The sequence below is a fragment of the Olea europaea genome, chromosome 1 (assembly GCF_002742605.1).
Source record: "Olea europaea var. sylvestris chromosome 1, O_europaea_v1, whole genome shotgun sequence".
NCBI lineage: Eukaryota > Viridiplantae > Streptophyta > Magnoliopsida > Lamiales > Oleaceae > Olea > Olea europaea.
In genome coordinates this window covers 27717414-27723848 of record NC_036237.1, presented here as the reverse complement: position 1 = coordinate 27723848, position 6435 = coordinate 27717414, and positions in this window count along the sequence as shown.

Below are 6435 nucleotides of genomic sequence, written 5' to 3'. Positions count from 1 at the left end.
TACCAATGGGCGCAAATTGATTTCCATGAACCAAGAATTAAAGATAATATTGAAGGTATACTTTATTGAAAAATTAATGACTTTTGGTTATTTTTCATTTATGTTCTACCCAATGTTATCAAAACTGGACCAAACCAGTCAGTTCAACCTTAAAAATCGTGAACCGATCCAACATCCAGTTCAATTAATGCTAAAAAACCATTAAATTGAAAACCGTAAAAAAAAAAAAAAAAAAAAAAAAAAAAAAATAAAAACCAAAAACTTAATAAATCAAATTAAAAAACCAAAAAAAAAAAAAAAAAAAAAAACAGTAAATCTAAACCGAAAACTTAATGACTCCAATTGAATAACTAAACTAAATGTTATTGTTTTATGGTTTCAGTCCTCAATAATTAAGGAGCTGTTTGGGCTCGATTTTTTCACCAAAAAAATTGATTTTTTGATCGTTATTTTACTATTTCAGCCATCATATTTGACCTCTTCTCTCACAGGTGGATCCCATTGTTCTCCTAACGGTCAAAAAATCAATTCTCAAAATCACTCCCAAACAGGCTCTGAAGGCCTATATCAAGTACTTAAATTCATTAGCCTGCACATATATAGAAGTGATCTTCAAGGGATTTGATATGAGATTCCGATGTGGGATTCATAAAAGGATTGCTGAGTTGTAAATATTACATAGTTTTCCAACTATAAAAGTTAAATAAATTAAAAAAAGCAGTAGCTCTACTTAAAGGGGAGGGGAATCATGTTGGTGTAAATTATTTATCTTTTCAATTTTTTTTTTTCATTTTCAATCAAATATATGGGATTTTTTTTTTAAATTTTTTATAAATATATTGGCACAATAAAATACTATAGAAGTATTAAACATTTCACTTTATGACAAAATAAAAATTAAATGTACCCAAATGTAATTGTTAATAGGTGTTTTTGTCTCTACATTAATTAATTTGAAAAATTAACTTAATTTTGTCAATTGTTATGATATATTATTTATTTATTTATTTATTACAACCAGTTCGACCCCAGTTCGACCTTTCAACCCTCGACCCTTTAACTTTTTCGGGTCAACATCGAGGTCGACATTGGTTCTACTTCAAAAATATAAAAAAATCAATTGGGTGAGCAAGATAAGCAGTACAATATAAAAATAGAATGATGCTGTTTTTATGAAGCCGGATGTCGTTTTTTGTAGTTGGGTGTCGTTTTTCTGTAGGTGGTGCAATCTTTAAATTGTCAATGGTATTGTTGATGTATATTTTGCTAATTAGACAAGTCTCCTTTGTTTAACAATATTATAACATTTTAAAGTAATTTAAATAGCACTTACCCATTTTAAACAATAAAATAATGTTTCTGTCTGTTTGATATATGTAATATCTATTTTGATATATGAAACTCGGTTTTTATGTGTTTGACTATAATTTGTTTATGGCGATTGATAGATAGATAGATAGATGGCTACAATTGTTGAATGTAGTATTAAAAGTTAAAACTGTGATGGTTTTTGATATATTTTGTTCAGCTACTTGAATTAATCTTTAAATTGTGCTCATCAGGTTATTAAGTGTATTGGCGTTCTCCAAAACGGCATGCAATTGATTTAAACGACTGTGCATCTTTTCAATTAATTCTATGCCTGTTTGACTTTATAGTGCCTCGTAATATCATAAAAATGAAAACACATTTTCACTACCTCTGGACATCGCGGTCAATAAAAAAGTTCACACTATAATGAGCAACGTGTATCTTGCGAATAACTATACTATATGACTAGGAACGAATTAACTAAATTTCAATAAATTCATCTAGATGAGATAGCGAAAGTCAGTACTTTAATTTGCATAACTTATTCAATTCTTGTACGGTATTTTAAAATATGATCGAGGAGTTTTGTAGTGAAGAGTCCGTCCACTAAAACATCATGCAATCAAATCAAATGGCTGGATATCGTTTTAACTAAATTCGTGCCAGTTTCACTTAGAGTGTGTTTGATTGCCAATATTTTCTTTGGAAAATGTCATTTTTCCAAAAAAAATTCCACTTTTATGCTGTTTGATTGATATTTTTTCATGAACAATATTTTCCTACTTTTGATTATGTTATCATATTTTCCTTGAAAACAAGGAAAATTTTTCTTTAGGGGAAGTATATTTTTATTTTTCAGGTAATTCACTATTTCTCTCTCTCTCATTTACCCTCTCTCTCCCCTCTCTACCTATTAATAAAAAATGGATAAGTATAACATTTTCAAAGTTGAAAATAAAATCAATCAAACGCATTTAATTGACAAATTTTATGCAAATAACTTTTAGGCAATTGAATTTATTTTTTCAGTGTAAATTACATGCTCGTAATCAAGCACACCCTTATATTACCGCTTATGATCATAAAAATGAATGAAGACACATTTCACTACCTTTTACACCACGAAGGTAGAGGTCCAACATAAACAAGCATAAGATCTAAGGGAAGCGAGTCGTGATCGAATTTACCTACTAACATGTTTGTCGCATGAGTAAACTTCACAATACTAGAAATGAAGTTAATTCAAATCCTATTAAATTCATCTAGATGAGATAGTGAAACTCATTACTTAGCTCGTCTAATTTATTTAAATCTTCTATGATATTTCAAAATACGATCCATGTGTTTTGAAGTGAAATTGAGAGCTCGTGCTCTTAAAATGGCTTGTAGCCATTTTAGAAGGTTGAGTTTCATTTTAATTAATTCTGTGTCCGTTTGAATTTATATTCCCTCGTATTATCATAAAAATGAATGAAGACTGATGAGTTTGTTTCACTCATGAATTTTGCACAATTTTAGCTTGATTAATTGTTAGATCTTGAGTATAAAACATTTTTGATATGTTTATTAGTGTTGTTTTGAAAATTGGGAAATGCGATGCAAAATGAGGTACTAAAGCAGACGAAGAGACCAAAAACAAGAAAATTGGAGTAGAAAGACAGCGCTTAGGCGCTGCATTCGAAACGCCAAAGCACTGCGAAACACAAAAAAATGAAATTTGAACCCAGAGGCAGCGCCTAAACGCTGCAGGCGTAGCGCTTAGGCGCTGCGTTTAAATTGACGCGGCGCTTAGGCGCTGACTCCTAGCGCTTAGGCGCTGCGCCGAGATTGTTTAGGGCGCGTTTTTGGGCCTTTTAAGTTCATAAAAACCCTACTTTCTACACAAACGGATGAGGCACCTATAAATACATCTTTCTCACACTTTTGGAGGGATTCTTCTTTATACATTAAGAGGCAAGATAACATAATTGGAGAATAAAAAAAAAAAAAAATTCAAGAGGAGAACAAGCAATTCAAGGTTGAAGCATAAATTGGAAAAGGAAGAAGATATTGGTGCAAGATTGATTTCTTATTCTATATTCTTATTCAAAACTCGATGATGTCTTCCATAATAACTTATTGTTTTTCTTTTATTACTATGAGTAGCTAATCTGATTTTAGGACGAACAATGTAACTGATTTGGGAACCTTTATTTCTGTTATTTGAGATTCTTGTTCGTTATAATTTCATGTGTGGATTTTAATTATGTTATTAATAATTTGAATTTTCTGGCCAATTATTCAATGATTTCGTGAACAATAATTGTGTAGAGATGTGGATTCTTGTTTAGATCACATATTAAAATTCGGTAAATTAATATAACGTGTAGAGATACCTATATTAATTGCTGCGATCCTATATGAATTCTTAGAAATATTATATCGTTTAAATAATATTGATTCGCATAGAGATAGGTAATTGAATTATTTAAATAGGCTCAATGAGAACTCAAGAGGGGTAAATTGAATACCGTAGAAGAATTTGACCGAACACTAATTTAGATTTTATGAATCTTGATATTAGAAGTAAAGGTAGGTGAAGTTGTTATGCCCTAATACCCATTTATTATTTGAATTCTCACCCATTTTCTGTTGTACTCTCGAACTTTTAAGTAGTTACAATAAAAATCACTTTTAATCATTGTTCTCATTTATTTTCGTCAAATAGAAGCTAGAAATAATAAATTGAGTATTAAGGTATAGTTCTCGTGGGAACGATAATCCAGATTCAAAAGGTCCACTTTACTACTTGTTACGATCCATCCACTTGCGAGATAAAAATTGACAACAAGTTTTTGACGCTGTTACCGAGGACTATTTTCTTTAATATTAGTTTATTTATTTCTTACTCCTATTTGATTTGATTTTTTTTTTCTTTTTCCTTTTTTTTCAATTGATCTACTTGTGTTTTTTTTATTTATTTTTTATTTTTGCTCCATTGACAGGAAATAAGAAGAAGCAAGAGATCTAATTTTCTTAATGATTAATTCCGACTTGAATGAAGATGACATGCTCTTTGGAGAATTCCTAGTCAGACAAGAACTTAAAAGGTGGGGATATGATTAGCCTATCAAATTTGGTAAGGATGGTTGACCGAAGGGATTAAACATCAAATCAATTAGATCAGACTGACATGTGAATACTGTGGTGCATCTCATTATACTAAAAATTGCTCGTATTTGGCAACTCCAGTGAAAGTGAGAGAATGTTATCCATATGCAGAATATTTTGATTACAATGAAATAATTACTGGATACATCATCATGCAAAGATGTAGAAAGATTGAAGATCAAATAACTCTGGATGAGCCAAATAACATGCCAACAGAGGATCTCTTCATCATTCAACCTGAGGAACTAACGACTACAGATGTAGAACAGGTGGAAATTGAGGAATTAGTCACAAAGGAGCTAGATGAATTAGTTGCATTCAATGAAGATGGGATCAGAGTGCAAACTTCGAATTTCATTGAATTTGTGATTAAGAATGATGAAAAGATTGCAGTATTTTTTATTGAGTTCGAAATAGACAATTTAGGTAGGTCATATCTTATTCAAAAGGTAAATGGCGAGTTTGGAAAATGTACGAGATATGAAACAAATTCAAATTAAGCAAGTTAAGTAGAAGTTCCAAAGCCATATTCAAAGTGCCATGAAGACTTGTGCAAAAATCTAGTTAATGATTTAAAAGAAGTGCTTCTCGGGAGGCAACCCAAGCTTTCTTTTTGTTTTATTTATTTTATTTTCAAGTTATAAGATAGTTTATTTATTTATTAGTCTATTTAGGAGACATCACCCATATCCCGTTTACCCTTAGGTCATTGAGTAATTAAGTTGGTTATTAAATATTTGAGCTAAGTAACCTTTGTTCCACGAGTTTAACTTCTCAAATTTAATTTTTTAGGAACATGAGTCGCGGAACACTCAAATCAACATGGACATGGAGAAAATGAGACAAATCTCAAGTTTGGGGGAGAATGTGGAAGAAGTGTCGATCAAATGCAACACCAAGACACCACAACATCATAGGAAATACTAACATTTCAGGGAAGTCTTCCTCCTTTTCCTTTAAATTTAACATTGAGGACAATGTTTAATTTAAATTTGGGGGAGTGTATTATTATTAATTGCCTACTTGAAATTTTTTTGAGTTGGACATTTTGGCTTACAATTATGTTTTACTTTGAGATTTGGTGTTGATTTATGAACTGTGGATATGATGCATGCTAGATTGATTGAAACTTAACCTTGTCAAACTCGATATTATAAGTGCACCAGAATTGAGTTGATTCATTTATTAGATAGGTTGATTTAATTGGATATAGATGCTTTACCTAAACCATAGTAAGTTATTTATCCTTAGACCAAAGTTAGCATAGTTTTGGGGTGACTTTACAATTGTAGAAAGATGCGGATGTGAATTTGGATTCCATGTGTAAAAACTTATGTATTGATTGTCTTAGACTAACATGATAAAACTAGGTGAGAGTCTTAAGTTAGAGGTCGATTTGTTTGAATAAGTGTGTGATAAGGGGCATTGCACTAATCAAGGCATATACGTTTGAAAATTTTAATCTTTTCTTTGAAACCTTTATGACTTGAGTGATTAAGTCTGCAAGGGTATCTTGAAACCTGGTGCCCTAAAGTCTTCTGACTTGGGAGTTATCGACCTAAAGCTCACTACAGGAGTCATTTAGAAAGCAATCAAAGATGAAGTTGCAATTACAAATTTTTTTATTCTCTTCGAAGCCTTTTTGACTCAGGTCAGTAAGCCTGTAAGGGTGTTTAAAAGATAGTACCCTAAAATCATCTGATTTGGAAATCATTGGCCTAAATCCTGCTACAGTTGTCATCTAGAAAACTTAATGGAGAGAATAAATAAATAAAATAACTTTTAAAAAAAAAAAAGCAAGTGCATGAAAAGAACAAAAGCACTAAATACTTTGGTTAAGCCCTAACACTTATTTGAGAGAATTTGATTTTTGATGCAAGATAATTAGCTAGTTGAGTCGTGGCGGTTAAAACAATCAAATAATTGGAGAATCTCTGTTCACTGAAGTGTTGACTTGCAATTAGTAACGTCCAC